This window comes from Solanum dulcamara, chromosome 12, assembly GCF_947179165.1.
Source record: "Solanum dulcamara chromosome 12, daSolDulc1.2, whole genome shotgun sequence".
Taxonomy (NCBI): Eukaryota; Viridiplantae; Streptophyta; class Magnoliopsida; order Solanales; family Solanaceae; genus Solanum; species Solanum dulcamara.
Window position 1 is genome coordinate 15,129,111 of NC_077248.1, and position 20,282 is coordinate 15,149,392.

Here is a 20,282-nt window from a genome sequence, read left to right on the forward strand (position 1 = left end):
GAAGAGCGACCGGACCTGACAAGATCCCTGGAGAATTTTGGAAAAGTGCGGGCTCGGTAGGTTTGGAATGGCTAACTAGGTTATTTAATGTCATCTTTACGATGGCAACGATGCCCATAGAATGGAGGTCGAGCATCATGATCCCTCTATACAAAAACAAGGGGGATAGCCAGAGTTGCGACAACTATAGAGGTATCAAGCTTCTAAGCCATACTATGAAAGTGTGGGAAAGAGTGGTGGAGATGAGGGTGAGGAGAGGCGTTTCTATTTCAGAGAACCAGTTTGGATTTATGCCGGGACGCTCAACTACGAAAGCCATCCATCTTATGAGGAGACTAATGGAGCAATATAGGGAGAGGAAGAGAGACTTGCATATGGTATTCATCGACTTAGAAAAGGCCTACGATAAAGTCCCATGAGAGATACTATGGAGATGTTTGGAGGCTAAAGGTGTACCTGTAGCGTACATAAGGGTGATCAAGGACATGTACGAGGGTGCTAAAACCAGGGTAAGGACAGTAAAAGGGGATTCAGAACACTTTTCAGTTGTGATGGGGTGACATCAAGGATCAGCTCTTAGTCCATTTCTATTTGCCTTGGTGATGGATGTACTGACGCAACAAATTCAAGGTGAGGTGCCATGGTGTATGCTTTTTACGGACGACATAGTCCTCATCGATGAGACTCATAGCGGAGTTAATGCTAGGCTGGAAGATTAGAGACGTACCTTGAAATCTAAAGGGTTTAAGTTGAGTAGGACCATGACAGAGTACCTAAAGTGCCAGTTCAGTGAGACTTCTTAAGAGGTTAGCGCGAAAGTTAGGCTCGGGGACCAAGCCATTCAAAAGAGAAGTAGTTTTAAGTACCTTGGTTCTATAATGCAAGGCAGTGGGGAGATCGACGAGGATATCACACATCGTATTCGGGCAGGATGGATGAAATGGAGGCTCGCCTCCGGTATGTTATGTGACAAGAAGGTGCCACCACGACTTAAGGGCAAGTTCTACAATGTGGTGGTTAGACCAACTATGTTATATGGGGCGGAGTGTTGGCCAGTTAAGGTCTCACACGTGCAAAAGATGAAAGTTGCCGAGATGAGAATGTTGAGATAGATGTGTGGGCATACCAGGAGCGACAGAATTAGAAATGAGGCTATTCGAGACAAGGTAGGAGTGGCCCTGGTGGAAGACAAGATGCATGAAACGCGACTGAGATGGTTTGGGCATGTGAAGAGGAGAATCCCAGAAGCACCAGTGCAGAGATGTGAGAGGTTGGGCATGGATGGTTTCAGAAGAGGTAGGGGTAGGCTGAAGAAATATTGGGGAGAGGTGATTAGACAGGACATGACGCATTTATGACTTACCGAGGACATGACCTTAGATAGAAGGGTGTGGAGAAAATATATCAGGGTAGAAGGCTAGTACATAGTGACATTATTCCCCCTTATCCGTAGGCGTATTAACTCACTATGATTTCTTGTACTCTGATTTATGTTATTTATGTTATGTATGCTATGTTATCTTATGTTATTTATGGTATTTATGCTATTATTTGACGATATCTACTGTTTTTTGGTGCTTTGATTATACTATTGTTTGAAACTCTTCCGTTATCTACTTTCCTACTTTTAATATTCTTGTCTGACAATATTCTTATCTGACCTTTTTTTCCTATGCTTCTATTGAGCCGAGGGTCTTTCGGAAACAGCCGTCCTACATTGGTAGGAGTTAGGTCTGCGTACACTTTACCCTTCCAGACCCCATGATGTGGGATTTCACTGGGTTGTTGTTGTTATTGTTGTTGTTGTTGCTACCAATGGACATGCATCATATCATACTGATGGATTACCTTCATTAGTCATATCGATGGACCAACATATCCTACTAATGGATTTTCATTCGTCCTATTAATGGACGTGCATCATATCTTGCCGATGGATCATCTTCATGTGTCCTATCGATGGACACGCATTTATATCCTACCAATGGATCTTTATTCGTCCTACCGATGGGCGTATAGTTATTTTGCCATCATATCCTGCTGATGGATCATCTTCACTTGTCCTACCGATGGACACATATTTATATCCTACCAATGGATCTTTATTTGTCCTACCGATTGGCGTATAGTTATTTTGCCAAAATGTCCTACCGGCGGATCACCTTTATTCGTCCTACCAATGTAAATGCATCATATCCTATTGATGGATCATTTTCATTCGTCCTATTAATAGACATAAAGTTATTTTGCCGAGTATCCTATTAATGGATCACCCTCTTACAATAGAGAGGAATTATCCTACCAATGGATCAATAGAAATTTTTCACATGCAAAGAGAATGAAAGAAAATGTGAACGACATCAAAGAGGATGCAACACAACATGGAATCTTTTCTTAGCAACGAACTGGGACACAGTCCGAAGAGAAATATCAAACTCATAGGACACGAGCTGAGGAATGACTTCCACCACAGTAAACCACATTCCTATCGGAAGGTGTGTGGTTATTGCGGGGTCCAACCATAATTTCAAAATTCGTATCAACCACTTTTTAGAAAGATGAAGATGGAGTCAATCAAAATGGGATTTGTCAATTTTCTTTGTTCAGGATCTCTTTTATCGATCCTATGACACCCAATTTTGACCATCCATAACGCAAATTAGCTATCGAGTTTCTTTGAATTTTAAATATTTTTGAAATAATTAGCTTTTATAAAAAATAAAAATATTTTCATGTTATTCTTAACTATTTTTATTTTTTTATAAATTTTAGTATAATATACATATTTCTATAAACTATATCTTTGATTACTATTTATGTAGTTATTTGAAAATTATCTCAAAAAGATTTTATTTTTAACTAAATATAATGTTAGCTATGTTAGTTTAATTATAGTTTACATTTGTGAAAATTTTAGTTTTTTTCTTAAAAAAAAAATCCCAAACTCCCACATCGAAAATTGTATGAAAATTTGAAGTTTTTGGAGCCTATATAAAGGCTCATATTATTATTAAGATGGGAGAAGAGGTGGAGATTTTTTAGCCATTCCAAAGTTAGAAATTTTCTTAACTTGGCTAGGATTTTGGACTCTTGTCCCCAGCCTAAAAGTTGTGAAAATTTCTAGCTTTCAATCTATATTTTTCTTCAAGCAAAATAGGAGATTGAAGTCAAAATTTAGGCTAACAACAGTATTCTTATAACATCGAACCCACGAAGGTTCGAGTCTAAATTTTTAATTTTTATTTTGTTTTTGTTTGTTGTAGATTGAAGTTTTATCAAGCTTTTGGGCGGTGGTGAAGTCATCTTCCGCTCGTCGTCTTCAGTCTCGCTGCTCGGAAAGAGGTAAAGTCTTTTCTTAGATTTATTTTATTTAATTATTTCATGTTTTGTATTTAGTTGATTCGTAGTCTTTTTTTTTTAGTTAGCATTTATTAAGAATAATTAGATTAATGATAGAATTTTTTTATAGTTAGCATATGTTAGAATTAATTAGCTATCATGTGTTGGGATTATTTCATAAAAGATCTTAGTTTTGTTCATTATTTTTCCAAATAGTTTTCTTTGACAATATAGATTTTTATGTTTTTAATTTCTTCTTTTAACATGATTTAGATAACAAAAGTATGCTTAAAGTTATTATTCAATTAGAAGTTTTATGGCCTAATTGATTTAATTCTTTATTTAAAATTTGAGCTAGTATAACGTATATATTAAATTCGTGTTCTTTAGTTACTTGAATATATTTCTTCTTTCCTTTCCTTTGTCCATATATATGCATGTTGTTACTCACTTTTAGGATACTTATCAATTTGATAACTTAAAATATAATGATATGTTCCTTGATTTAGCTTAAAATAAGTAAATGTTTATGTAATTTTATTTTGGTGCATGTGATATTAATTCGAGTCCATCTTTGGACCCTATCATTTCATATCGTTGAGTTTTGAGTCTCTCATCATCTTGTTTGAATTGCTGGAAAGTTGATAAATGGAAAAGAAGGTAATATTCATGATTTATATATTGATATTGGGTTGTATACATGGAATACAAGTGGAAAATAGTATCGTATACACTGATATACAGTATTTATATAGTCTGATATGCAAGAAAACAATGTTGTATACACTGATATACAATATATATATATATATATATATATATACCGATATACAGTGTGTATACAACTGCGATATACAGTAAGATTGTGCTTAAGACCCAAAATGCAGATGACCCAATACCTTAGTCCAAGCGTACAGAAACTAAGTGTCAGACAATATTTTTATTTGTTATTTATTATTTATTTATATTAATTCGGGTTGTAATAATTTATTCACTTATGTTATATATGCTTTCTTAGATATTAATTTTAATTTATTTTAACTTAATTAGATTCCCCAAAAATAAACCAATTCATGTTAATTTACTGTTTAGATAATTTTCTACCTTTACTTAGGCATTTGGTAAAACTTTACTTTTTTTTATACACATGTATATTATTTTCAATGTTTAAGTTTGATCATTTTTTCCAAAAAAAATATTTTAAAGTCTTCATTTCTTTTTAAATTAATATTTTTAAAAGTTAGTCAAAGAATTTTCAAATGGTCGGATAACCGTGCGTTAGCGGCCACTTTGAATGTTTAATACTTTCTCAAAGTATAAATAAGAACCTCGTACCTTTTTCTCTAAATTTTTAAGACTTAAATCTGTTAGGGTCTTTTAAATTAAGTTTTCTTAATTTCTTTAAAAAAATTAAGTGACGACTTCTCTTTTCTAAAATTAATTTTCTCTCTATAAAGTTGAAATTAATTTTAAACCATCTTTTTCCGACATAACACTAATTACAAAGTATTTAATTTAAGATAAATATTCTTTTTTTTGAGATGATTCTCAAATAATGATAAAAGTAATATATATATATATATATATATATATATATCATTTTATTATTATTATTTTTAATTATTTATATATATATATATATATATATATATATTTTTCTCAAGCAAATTATTTTAAAATTGAAGGAACTCGATTCTTTAAATTATGTTGTGGAGGACCAAAATTGGGTGTCAACAACTGTCTCTATTTGACCGGAGATGATGAAAGAGTTTTTGGGCCAATTTTTGTCCCGACCATCAAGATTGAAATGAAGTTTATGTAAAAATGAGGATAAGAAAATTTATGAAAAATTATGGTTGGACTTTGTTTCTGAGTTCCCAACAAGTGTTGAGTTGCTCGAGAATCAAACTAAATGCAGTTATGAAGTTATGCCAGAATAAGGTGGAGTAAGTCAAAGACACCATCATTTATAAAATCGTGTCAGTATTAGTAAGTGAGAAAGATTATAATAAAGGCCGCAAAGGAAAAGAACAAAATTGAACAAGTGAAAGGTTATTGAAAAAAATGAAGTGAAGTAAAATGGACCTTTAAGATGGTTAAATGAAGTTGAAATTCGGATTCAACGAAGAGAGAATATTGGGAGGAGCGAAGTAAAGCCTAGACAAAAAGAAATTGTCCTAGTAACGAGCTATGGCGAGACTAGATTTTAAAACCTGAATTGTGGGACGTAGGTTGAGTAGAGTTCGAGAGTAGATTTATGACCGTTGTTGGTGAGTTTGACTTTCCAACAAATATCCCCTGCTCACTGCTTAGAAACAGTTTGTTACACTACGATTTCTGAAAAACTGAAATTTGATATGACAATTAGTAAATAAATGTAAAATATAAAGTGATGTACAACGAACCTATGGAAATGACGCCTCTAGGGTGTAAGTATATAAAAATGCGACCTTGCAAGCCGTAATGATTTAATAAAATCTTGAATAAAGCTTATGGAGTCAGCCGATGATTCATGAAAATGGTACCTTTTAGCAAATGATTAAAGAAATCAGGTCTTAACCCAAATGATTTATGAAGAATGCGATTTTTAAGTCTGCAATTTATGAAAATGAGGCTTCTTGATTAATGAAGACGACGTCTTTGCAAATATTGCACTTTTGCAAACGTCTTGTGTAATTGTATTTAAAGCATTTGTGCAATGCACTAGAAAGCAATTGAAATCTATGTGGGACACAATTTAAATATCTTAAAGCATTTGTGCAGTGCATTTGATAATATTTGGAAGCATTTATGCAGTGCATTTGAATATATTAGAAAGTATTAGTGCAGTGCATTTGATAATATTTGAAAGCATCAGTGCAGTGCAGTTGAATATATATCAGAAAGCATTTGTGCAGTGCATTTGATAATGTTTGAAAGCATTTTTGTAGTGTATTTGAATATATCGGAAAGCATTAGTGCAGTACATTTGAATACATCGAAAAGCATTAGTGTCGTACATTTGATAATATTTGAAAGTATTTGTGCAGTGCATTTGAATATATTAGAAGGTATTTGTGCAGTACATTTGATAATATTTGAAAACGTCTAAGTAGTGCATTTTAGAATGATTATGCAGAGTATTTTAATATCATAGGTAGAGCAACTGATAATATTTGTGCATCAAGATATTTGGAAATTTCAGAAAGGTTTATTTATAAGTTTCCCAAAACATAAATTTATAAGTAATTCAAACCATTCGATGTATGATTCTTTCGAGGCTGTAAACATTATTAACTTCTTTGTTGGTCGATAATTTTGACGAGACTGCATTTAAAGAAAAATTATGAGTTTCGGGGAGGTTGATTCGCATTGACTTTGAAGCTCTGGCTCTTTCTTCTGCCTGATTATTCAATTTACCACATACTCTTCAATTCTCTTGACGTCCTCTTGTAATGCTGCCCGCAAAACTATCCCATTTTTAGTGAAGAGATATACTAACATTCCATCATAATGTGAGCAAGCCATACATCGACTGCTTATTATCCCATCCAGCATAATTTGTGAATACTTTTCTTGATAATTTGAAACTAGGGGGACGAACCCTTTACTGGTTCATCTGAGGTCGATAAGGAGTGGAATTGCGGTGAATAATTTTGAGCTTCCCATATATCTCATGCATCAAACCGCTATTGATATTAGCTTCGTTATCTGTTATAATTGAATGAGGGACGCCAAATCTATAAACTATGTTTTTGCGAACAAAATCTGTCACCACCTTCTTTGTCACAGACTTATGTAAAGATACTTCTACCCATTTTGTGAAGTAATCTATAGCTATCAAAATGAACCTGTATACGTTTAATGCAGCTAACTTGATAGGACCAATGACATCCATGCCCCAAGCTGCGAACGTCCAAGGAGAACTCATCACATTGAGTTTATTTGGTGGAACTCGGATCAAATCACCATGAATCTGACATTGATGACATTTCCTCATGAAGTGAATGCAGTCTATTTCCATAGTCATCCAGAAATATCCAGCCCACAAAATCTTCTTTGCCAAAGTAAAACCATTCATGTGTGGCCCACATGTACCCCAATGTATTTCTTCAATCAACTTGCTCGCCTCTTGGGAGTCAACACACCTTAATAACCCTAAATCTAGAGTCCTCCTATAAAGGATTTCTCCAATTAAGAAAAAGTGATTTGCAAGCCTCCGCAATGTTCTCTTTTGAATATTGCTTATGCCTTCTAGATAATCTCCTTCTTTGAGATACCTCACAATGTCATAGTACTAAGGTTCTCCATCTAATTCTTCATCTACATGAAAACAATAGGCCAGTTGATCCTGCACATTGATATTGATTGGATCTATGTAATTCTTGTCTGGATGTTGAATCATAGAAGACATGGTTACCAAAGCATCTGCAAACTCATTTTGAGCTCTAGGAATATGCCTGAACTCTATCTTGAAAATTTCTTGCATATTTCCTTCACACATTGCAAATAGGGGAGTATCTTCACATTCTTAGTTCTCCATTCTCCTTGTAACTGGTGAATCAGTAAGTTTGAGTCATCTAAAACCAACAATTCTTGTATATTCATATCAACAGCCATTCTGAGTCCAAGAATACAAGCCTCGTATTCTGTTATATTGTTAGTGCATAGGAACTTGAATTTTGCTGAGACTGGATAATGTTGACCTATTTCTGAGACTAGCACTGCCCCAACACCGACTCCTTTAGAATTTGCAGCACCATCAAAAAACATTCTCCACCCAAGATATTTTTCTTAAATATCCTCTCCAATAAATAATACCTCTTCATCAGGAAAATAAGTTTTAATAGGTTCGTACTCTTCATCCATAGGGTTTTCAGCAAGATGATCAACAAGAGCTTGTCCTTTGATGGCCTTTTGAGTGACATAAATAATGTCAAATTCACTTAGCAAAATTTTCCATTTTTCCAACTTCCCAGTAGGCATAGGCTTCCAAAATATATATTTGAGTACATCCATCCTTGAGATGAGAAAAGTGGTATACGCGCATAAGTAATGTCTTAACTTTTGTGCAACCCAAGTCAAGACACAACAAGTGCATTCCAATAAAGTATACCGGGCTTCGTAAGGTGTGAATTTCTTACTCAAGTAGTATATAGCATGTTCTTTCTTCCCAGTTTCATCATGTTGTCCCAACATACATCCAAATGCATTGTCTAATATTGACATATATAGTAGCAATGGTCTCCTCGGTTCTGGAGACCCCAAGATGGGGGCAGACTAGATAAGTACTCCTTGATTCTGTCAAAAGCTTGCTAAAAATCTTTAGTCCATTTGATAGCAGCATCTTTCCTCAACAACTTGAATATTGGTTCACAAATTATTGTCGATTGTGCAATGAATCGACCAATATAATTCAGTCGACCAAGAAAACTCATTACATCCTTTTGACTTTTTGGAGGAGGCAAGTCTTGAATAGCCTTTATCTTTGAAGGATCCAATTCTATGCCCTTCCTACTCACAATGAAACCCAATAATTTTCCAGCGGGGACACCAAATGCACACTTTGCAGGATTTAATTTCAGATTATATCGCCTTAACCTATCAAAGAACTTCTTCGAATCTGTGATGTGATCTGAGCTCTTTTGTGACTTGATAATAACATGATCTACATAGACTTTAATCTATTTATGGATCATGTTATGAAAAATGGTAGTCATAGCTCTCATGTATATTGCTCCTCCATTCTTGAGTCCAAAAGGCATTACTCCATAACAATATAATCCCCAAGGTGTGATGAATGCCATTTTCTCAGCGTCTTCTTCATCCATTAGAATCTGATGGTATCCTGCAAAGAAATCAACAAAAGACTGCAACTCATGCTTTACACAATTGTCAATAAGTATGTGAATATTCGGAAGAGGGAAATCATCTTTTGAGCTGGCCTTGTTGAGATCTCAATAGTCTACACATACTCTAATTTTTCCATCTTTATTTGTCACTGACACTATATTAGCCAACCATGTAGGATACTTTGTAACTTGGATGATGTTGGCATCGAATTTCTTAGAAATTTCTTCCTTGACTTTTAAACTCAGCTCAGTCTTGATCTTTCTTGCCTTTTGCTTGACGGGGGACAAGATGGATCGGTCAGCAACTTATGTGAAACAATGTCTATGCTTAGACCCGGCATATCATTATAAGACCATGCAAATACATCCATATATTCTCTCAAATGATCAATAAGTTTCTTTCTTTGAGACGGAGTCAGATGGATGCTAATTCTTTTTCTTTCATTAATTCTGAATCTCCCAAATTTACCGTCTCAGTTTCATCCAAATTTGGCTTTCTTTTATTCTCAAAATGTTCAAAATCTTCAGTCAACTCTTCAGGCTGCTCCTCTTCTTCATATTCCGCAAAAAGTTGTTCGGTACTTAGAATTTGTTTGCTTGTTTTATTATATGTCATATTCTTGATATTGGTAGATTTATTAATTTGGTCATTGAAAGGGAGTAGAAAAATAAAATAAAAGTAATAATTAATAACAAAATTTTGAAATTTAAAGCAGAAAATATAGTTTAGATGTGGCATTTAAGCTTTCAAAAGGTGGACGCAAAATATTAGAAGATTCTTAAACATGATTCAGGCCTCAATTTTGAATCATGTTATTTCATTAATTCTAATACAATCATCTACCAAGATTTCCAAAGAAACGGGGAGGGGTTATAAGTTCAATTGTTCCAAGCATCTCCAGGCTCCGCATCTCATATTGTCAGAGTCTCAGTACAATCCTACAAAATCATATTACATTTCACTTCTTCAATAAATAGGTTTTTGAGTCCTTCCACAAGGTTTTCTTCAGCGGCTTCCTTTGATTCTTTTGTAATACATGCCTTGGAAATGACTGATTCAAGCGTGAGATGGGCTGGGGTAATGGAATATCACTTTTCCTTTTGAGATCGGCCAATGAGACTTTTTTAGGAGTAGGCTCGTATCCTAAACCAAAAGTGTATTTCTGGCCAGACAACTAAATTGGTTCCACTATTCCATCCAAGTTCACTCCAAGACCTCGACCGGGCATGGAACCATTCTTCAACATTTCCCAAGCCATCATCATAAGCACACGTGGCAACTTTACCCTTTCGACTTGATTGACACACATAATCTCTTTAGTATTAAATACAAACCCATCCATTTCTTCCATACCTTCAACAACAGGGATTCAATTGTTAGGATACATTGAATTACTACCTTCTGCATGAACAATAATTTCATGATGATTCCAAACAAATTTCAAATTTCGGTGCAGGGTAGAAGGGAATGCACTAGCCATATGGATCTATGGCCTCCCAAGCAATAAATTGTAACTAGTAGATATATCTAATACTTGAAATTCTACTATGAACTCCTCGGGTCCAATTTGCAATGGAAAATCAATTTTGCCAATGACTCCTTTTTGTGTACCATCAAAACTTCTGACACTCACATGACTTTCATGAATTTTCCCAATATCAATTCCCAAAGCTCGAAGGGTAATGAAATGACATATGTTAACAGCTAAACCATTATCAATCAGAACTCTAGAAATAAACTTGTCCCTACACCTGACAGTAATGTTCAACGATTTTTTATCCCCCAAACCTTTAAGTGGTAATTCTTCTTGATTCAAAAGAAACTTTGTTAGTTTCCAAAACCTGCCCTACCATGGCTGAAAGATTCTCACTTATGATCTTGGTCGGAACATAAGCTTCACTTAGAACTTTCACCAAAGAGCTCCTGGGAGATGCAGAATTCATCAATAAGGATATTAAGGAAATTTGGGAGGGAGTCTTCTTCAACTGTTCAACAATAGAATATTCTTTTATTGGCATTTTCCTCCAGAAATCCTCTATTTCAGCTTCTGTCACAACTCTTTTTGGGTTACTCTCCTTATTTGGTCATACTCGTGCAATATCTTTAGGAGTATAACATCGCCCAAATCTTGTCATACCATCAACATCAATTTTTACAACTATATTTTCTTTTTATCTGTCTCTTACGTTAGTCATTTTCCATGAAAAAGAAATCTCAATCTCCGAAAGCGCGAGTAACTCCAAGGAACCTCTTTGGTGTCAAAACAAGTTGATTGAGCAACCAAAACTGTGATCTTAGGCTTGAGAACCAGAACTTCCACTTCAATTGGTGCTCAAGCCTCGACTGTGATAATGAGAGCAATAAAGCTGATATCATGATATTTTTTTCTTCTTTGACTGGCACAATGGTCCCTTCTAAATTGCATTCTTCATCAATGGTTATTATGTTAACATTATCGTGGTTTGGCAGAGGATTGTTATTTACATTAGGTGTATCACCTTTGAGTTGAATAACTCCTTCTTTGATCAATTCCTCAATCTTATCCTTGAGAGTAAAACAATTTTCTATGTCATGTCCAGCAGCTCTAGAGTGATAATCACAATACTTAGTCTCATCATACCATCTAGTAAGGGGGTTGGGAATTCGTCCTTGGATTGGTTGGAGTATCCCTGCGGTTCTCAACCTTTCATATAGTTGGGATAAAGGTTTGGCTAGAGGTGTATAGGTTTTGACTGGTCTTCTTTCAAAGTTTGGGCGGGGCCTAGGTGGATTTGATAGGAAATTTGGTGATTGATAGTAGGATTGAAATGGGTATATAGGTTGGTATTATGAGGGATTTGGATAAGTAGGTGCTCTGGGTGGATAATATATTGGCTGAGTAGTGTAAACTGAGTAAGGGGCAGTAGAAGGCTGGTAATATGGCTGAGGAACTTGGGTATACTAACTATAGTATGAAGGTTGGGGTAATGGGTTTTGGTATGTTAATATTTGATTTGGCCTACATTCCTGGATTGTCATGACAGCGGACACTCCGTCCTTCTTCTTCTTAAGGGCTCCTCCAATTGAATCTAACTGAATTGCCTTACTTGTTGCTTTCAAGGCTGCCAAATTAGTGATTCTCCCAATTTAAATACCTTCTTCAATGAATTCTCCCATCCTTACAACTTCAAAGGACTTTTATCCTACCACACTTATCATCTTTTCACAATACGTTGCATCATTTTGAGATTGTATAAAAAGAAAGGCAATCTTGCTTTCCATTATCGAAGGTTGAAATTTTGCAGTATCTGCTCTCCACCCTATGGCATACTCCCTGAAAGACTCTGTTGAATTCTTTTCTAATTTCATCAAATAGAACCTGTCTAGTATAGCCTTAGTGTTGAACTTGAGCCTATCCATGAACTCTTGTGCCATGGTACTCCAACTACGCTATTTCTTTGGATCCTGACTTGTGTACCAATCCAGGGCTTCTCCTGTTAAACTCCTTATAAATAACTTCATTCTAATGGCCTCATATTTCCCCACTCCGACTAGCTTGTCACAATATGATCTTAAATGAGCTCGAGGATTTCCTTTCCCATCAAACACATCAAATTTTGGTACCTTATATCCTGCAGGCAACTTAATATCAGGATGAACACATAAATACTCATACTCAAGCCCTTCATACCCTTTGTGAACTTGGATACTTTTGATTGCTTCTTTCAAATTACGAATCTCCTTAGCTACATTTTCATTTGTTTTTGATCTGGCCTCTCTCTCCATCTCCTCATATGGATTAACTTCTGGCATGGTTAGCATTGGAGTACCAAAAGGTTGAGCTTTTACTATATATACTTGCGACACATATGGCATGTTAGGAGTTGCAGTATGTGTCACCGGTATGTGTTGGGTCGCTTGGTATTTTGGGGTGAGCAAGTTGGTTTGGGTGAGTGGAGCTTGGGTAAGTATTGTAGTTTGGAGGATTGGAGTTTGGGAAATATATGGGGTAGTGAAAGGTAGTGGACTAGTTTGTTGTGAATTGATATTTGTAAAAGTGAATTGTGGTTGATTGATGGGTTGTTTGAGAGCAGTCAGATTGGTTTTGAGAAGGGAAGTATTTATTGGAAACTCTTGAGGTGAAGGAGAGTGAACAGGTGGAATAGTTGTGTTTGCCTTATGTTCAGGAAGTAGTGTATTTAGGCTAATGGGCAAATTAATAAGGTTTCAAAGTCGATCGATTTCTCTTTGCATATTGGTCATTTATTGCATCAGGTTAGCAATGTGATCAGTATAAGGAATTGGATCCCTTCCTTCTGAAGTCTCAGGTTCGTCTCTTGGGATAGTGACAAGTCCCAAACCATCTTGATCGAATGCGCTTGAATCTGTCATATCGGTGGATGATCGAGCTTTTGATCTAGTGAAGTATGGATGGTCCGCCAGTTCGCAGTCAATGCAAATCAACCTTTGGGGAAATAAATCAAAAAAAAAGAAATAAAGAAAAAAAGAAAAAGAAACCTTTGATAAACAAAAGAGAAAAATATTAGTATAAAGCGAATAATCGCTACTTTAATCAATCAATTAGGAAAATAGTATTGGCAAAGAAGGAAACATGTATCACATAGCAAATAAATCACATAGTAAGAGGAGAAATTAATAATACAAATGCGACCTAAGATGCACGTGACCTCTTTTATGCCAAAGATAGCCTAAATGCCAAATAAAGGAGATTATGATAGGTTGATCCAAGCCATTAAATTGAGATAATTCGAGATTGGAAGACAAAAGAACCAATTTTCATTAAATAACAATAGAAGGGTACAATAACAATAAAATACATGGAAAGATGGCATAAAATGGAAACCATCCCAAGACTTGGCCTGATTCCTGCTCTTAATCAAAATAGTGGAATGGATGAGGATGACGCTCCAACACTGTTAGGCCCTACTCTCGCATTATCCAGAATCTGCATTATATTCGTCATTTGAGCCCACATTTCTGATGTAACTATTTTGGTTCCAAGATAACAATGTCGTTTCCAAATTGTCGTCCTAATATCCTCAAAACCTTGCTCACCTTCTGGGCTTATGCTATTGCGATCCTCTCGAAGCCATGCCTGATATTCTGAAATTCTTCTTGTTGGTCCATCTCCTATCTCCAACGTGATAATATTATCCCATTCATGAAGAATCTCATCAACTCTACGGACTTTAAAGTCTGATTCGAAGGAAATTTTAGAAAATTTCATGTTTGCTCGTAGAGGAATCATTTGTGCTTGACCGAACTATTGGAGCATGTGTATCAAGGCATATGGCTGAAGACCTTCCAATCCAATGAGTTCGATGTACTAAAATTCTCTACATCTTATGTAGGCAATATGACATGAGAGTAGTGGATATTTTAATTAAATTTGGTCACTAGTGCGAGAAATCAAGAACTCGTATCGATCATCAGTACCAACTAGAGACACAAACCTTTTCATCTTATCATAAAAACTGTTAATATGATTTGTATTACTAAAGCATATGTCTACCATGTCATCACGTTGGTAAAAATGTTCTATCGCCCACATTTGCAAAAGAAGATTGCAACCTTCAAAGAAGCTTGTTTCTCCTTTTTTACACTTTCTGAGGGCTCGAAGTATTTCAGTCAAAATCATAGGAACCAAGGTAATTTCCTTTCCGTTGGCTTCTGTGAAAAGTTCTTTAGCCACATAACATATACAAGTGCTAATCTTCCCATGTTCTCGTGGAAATACCAAGGTTCTTAGTAAAGCCACAAAAAATGCAATAGGATGATTAACTTGCCAATGGGTAGAGGTGCAACAGAATTCTTTCTGAATAACTTGTAACTGTCCGAACATCCATACCTCCCATATAAGTAATCCAAGGAAACCCAATTATGTTTGAAGCACTCGAGTTCCTTGGTGTTTTTTAATCCTAAATATCGAAAAAAATTCTTTCCTGACTAGCTATGTGTAATAATCTAACCTTTTCCTCGATACTTCAAACTAGTGAAATAATGGATTTCCTCCAATGTAGGTGTTAACTCAAAGTCCTTAAATGCGAACACAACACGATCTGGATCCCAAAATGGAAGTAACGCGCTGACAACATGTTTATCTAGGGAGATCTTGAATAGTATAGTGAGGAAACCCAATTTTTTCGTAATTGCTAATTTCTCGCTGGGGCTAAAATTTTCCCACCATTTCTTCAATTTGTACGGGACACTCTCAACCATCCTAATTTTGGGCATTTGGGGAATTGAATCCATCCTATAATACAAATTTTCCAAACTCATTATATCAAAATTGGCTTGGATCCGTCTATCATTATCACGCTCCACAAAATATGCTTATTGATCATTGGTTGTGAAACCCGTCGATATATGGTGGTTTTCCTAAATGTGGAGTTGACACCCTGGGTCAATCTACCTAAGGTGTATGCACGCATGACTAAGATTGAAGGGAAACACAACTCTATCTTATGTTTTTCTAAGATTTGGCTTACTAGACAAAAGGTTTTCAAGAAGACAACTTGAGTGAGAAGGCTACACGGCCACACGAAAAAAGATCTAGACGCCCCGCGCATATGCCAACTCTCCTAAATTTTGGGATTTTTTGAAAATTTTTTTGTGGGTGCACGAAACACACCTTAGTGTACATGTGATACTGTCAATTTTCCAGAATTAGAGGAAATATAAACGGAATAACAGTTTATAAAGCAATAATAAATATTCAAATATATAAAGCAATAAAATAATTCCAAACATAAAATTAATATCAAGCAATAGCAAATAAATAACCACATAAATAAATCATCAAACAATTAATGTAAAAATATATAAAAAAAAAAATTCTAATCATTAACTTAAGTCTGTTATGATTTAGAACTCAAGTCCCCAGCGGAGTCGTCAAGTTGTTATGCCCCATTTTAACTCGAGGTCAAACGGTGTACAATATATTGATGATTCCTATATTATTTAATTTTAAGGATTCTCCATCTAATTATTTTAAGGTAAATTAGGATACCTTAAAATTATCCTTGCTCTTCAAGTATGAGACTCTCTCTTTTGAAATTTTCTGTCTAAATTAAAATAATTTATCCTTGCTCTTCAAGTAAAATCCGATGTAGTATAGAGAAAAATCAAAGATTCTTTTAAGAAAAATATGAGACTCTCTCTTTTGAAATTTTCTGTCTACCTTCCCTCTATGTCCGCTCCTATATATAGGGATATGCGGATAAATAATAAGGAATGATGGACGAATAAAATAATACAGAATGTGAGGATGAAAAAAATAATACGAAATGAGTGAATAAATAAAATAATACGGAATATATAAATATATATATATATATATGGATGACGGAAATTATTATTTTATTTTTTTTTATCACGGATGAATATATAGAGAGAGAGACACAAATGATGATGGGCGAGTATTATTTATTTATTATTTTATTATTATTATTATTATTATATTTTTATTTTTTAATCGGATGAATATATATTTTAAGAGGGGACAAAGAGTGTGGGCGGTGTACGCAAAAATTAGTATAGTGATATGCACGCATGGGTGTAGAGAATATATTAATAGTGCAAAGAATATAATATTAGTATATAATATTAATCGAGATATGGGGAATATAACATTAGTATATAATGCAGAAAATATATTAATATTATATTCTAAAAAGGGAAAATGGGAAGGTGGCACGCATGGGTTATTAATATATATATAACAACAACAACAACAACCCAGTGAAATCCCACATCGTGGGGTCTGGAGAGGGTATAGTGTACGCAGACCTGACTCCTACCAATGTAGGACGGCTGTTTCCGAAAGACCCTCGGCTCAATAAAAGCATAGAAAATATATATATATATATATATATATTTTCTAAAAAAGGGAAATTTGTAAAGTGTATAAATTGAGAAATTATTTTATTATAGCGAGATGTAAATTAGTTTATGTGCAGTATATATATAGAATGAGGTGTGAAAATTTGGGGGATGGTATAAATGGAAAAGTTAAAATATTGTTAATATAATATTAATTTTGTGTTGTTTAGGGGAAGAAATAAAACGTAAAATTAATTAGTGAATTCGATTTTAACAAAATCAAATAAGACGAATTAATATCAATTTCCTAATTCTTAACAAAATAAAATAATTAACCTAATTGTAACTAATTTACGAAATAATTAATATAAATAAAAAATCTTTGTTATGGGTCAATTTTGAATATTACTAAAAGGGTAATAATTATACAAACTATATACATTATCTTAAAACAATAATGATAACCAAAAATTATTTTAAAATAACTTAAAAATATTTTGAGTTTTATAAAATCTAATTATTTTAATTTATTTAAAATTGAAGAAAGCTAAAATGACAATAAGATGAGTAAACATCAACTAATTAACAAACTTCTTAATTTTGACAAAGTAGAATAATTAACTTAAGTTTAAACTAATTAATTTGAAATATGGGTCTATTAACTAGGCTAAACTAATTACAAAGTATTTAATTTAAGATAAATATTTTTTTTTTGAGATGACTCTCAAATAATGATAAAAGTAATATATATAAAATGTTGTTAATATAATATTAATTTTGTGTTGTTTAGGGGAAGAAATAAAACGTAAAATTAATTAGTGAATTCGGTTTTAAAAAAAATCAAATAAGACGAATTAATATCAATTTCCTAATTCTTAACAAAATAAAATAATTAACCTAATTGTAACTAATTTATGAAATAATTAAGAGAAATAAAAAAATCTTTGTCATGGGTCAATTTTGAATATTACTAAAAGGGTAATAATTATGCAAACTATATACATTATCTTAAAACAATAAAGATGACCAAAAATTATTTTAAAATAACTTAAAAATATTTTGAGTTTTATAAAATCTAATTTTAATTTATTTAAAATTGAATAAAGCTAAAATGACAATAAGATGAGTAAACATCAAATAATTAACAAACTTCTTAATTTTGACAAAGTAGAATAATTAACTTAAGTTTAAACTAATTAACTTGAAATATGGGTCTATTAACTAGGCCAAACTAATTACAAAGTATTTAATTTAAGAAAAATATTCTTTTTTTGAGATGACTCTAAAATAATGATAAAAGTAATATATATATATATATTTTTTTTATTATTTTTTTAATTAATTGTTTTTAATTTTCTTTTATATATATATATATATATTTGTTTATCTATTTTTTCTCAAGTGAACTATTTTAAAATTGAAAGAACTCGATTCTTTAAATTACGTTGTGGAGGGCCAAAATTGGGTGTCAACAAACGAATCAGAATGTTGAGAAGGAGAAGTCAAATAAGGATGTACCTTTGTCTTCTAAAGTGACCAAGGAAACTCCCTACCCCCCACCTCCCCCACCCCCCAAAAAAGGGGTAGAAAAGTTAACTTATTTTTTTGCTTTCAGCAAATTAGATTGTTGAATATTTTTTTTGATTTTTGTTGTTCATCTTTTTTTATACATATTTTCACGATCCAACCCACTGGACCATGCGGACACCTACTCTAACTTCTAGATAGGAGAACCCTTACAGAAATAACATGCGAAAGTTTGACAAAAAGCTAATAAAAAAAGTCAGGAATACATCATATTTGAAAATTTTAAAACTCTAAGATTTATTACCAGAAACATACTAACACCCCCAACGATAGTAGTCTAAACAGGTACAATAGCTTCTAAGAGTAGTAATAAAATAAAAGACCAATGACCCAGCTTCCACCATAAGGAAGGAAAAATAAAAGCTGTTGGATGATTGTCTTTGACTTCACCTAAGAGACATAACTGATCCTGCAACCAGACTATGCCAAGTGACATAGCAAGAGTAGTATCAGTACAAACAACACGTACTAGTAGGCATCATCATTCAATTTGATACCTACCGCATAATACATGAACAAAAAAATAAGAAATATTATAATAATTAAACTTTATCAAGTTATCTATCCCAACCAAATAAGTACATTCCTTACTCTCACCCTTATGGTATTCCCCACTCTATACTTCAGTGTTCCACTACCCTCTCTAGTTACAACTTAAGCCCTATGAGTTATGGGCCTACCTTATTACTGTTCATTCACTCTAACAGTTTTCACCTAATAACCTTAACCGCTCAATGATTCCATACAACCATCACTAGTCTTAGTACAATTCTCTCACAACATATGACCTAGCCCTCCATAACCACACTTCCTAACTAAACCGGTTCTAGATAACCATTACTACTACCGCAGATACTCGCGAAAACTTCTATGATAACACTCCCTGTTACAAACCAACCTCCACTCCTAAGCCTGTAAATATAGAATATGTTTACAACATATATATCACATCAAAGCCTAATACGACCCATTCTCTTACCCACCCATAGGTTTATTAATGCCCACACTGATTTATAATTAATACACCTCAACTCAAGAGTTTCTTTATAGGTCCTTAATCCATGGTTCATTTACCACTAACCTTATTATTATATGAAAATACAGATATAGTCAGGTCCTCTCATGGGACCATCCACACACACATACTTAGCCCTCTCAGAGGACCCAATCCAGTTATACTTGTGTTGGAATGTGACACCTTATCTATATATATGTCAGAACGTTGCACCTAATCCATTTATGCAAACCAACCTTAAATTATCAACAATAGATCACATTATATCAATAGAATAGATTCATCACAAAACATGCCAACAAGTGATCATTGTGTAAAGGCTAACATGTTTCCCTTATCTGTACACATCTAGGCATATCTTAATTAACTCAAATACGTACATAAGACGATTTCAGGAAACAAACCATAGCCTACTCTACCAAAACTCTTAAAATATCTTCAAAACCTACTCGTTTTATATTTATGTACACAATACTATGTCCGTTATAAATAACCGTTTGTATACAATGTGACCCATGACCCACAGCTTAGTTATATGATTTCTCATTAAATTTTCTTTTATACTACACAATAGGTAGAGATTTACTATTCAGAAAAGAGAAGCCTAGCCTACCTGGGCGCCAAGCAATGTGGAGAGATAATACTGCTGAAATCATTGGCTCCAGATGTTCTACGGGCAAGAACAAAT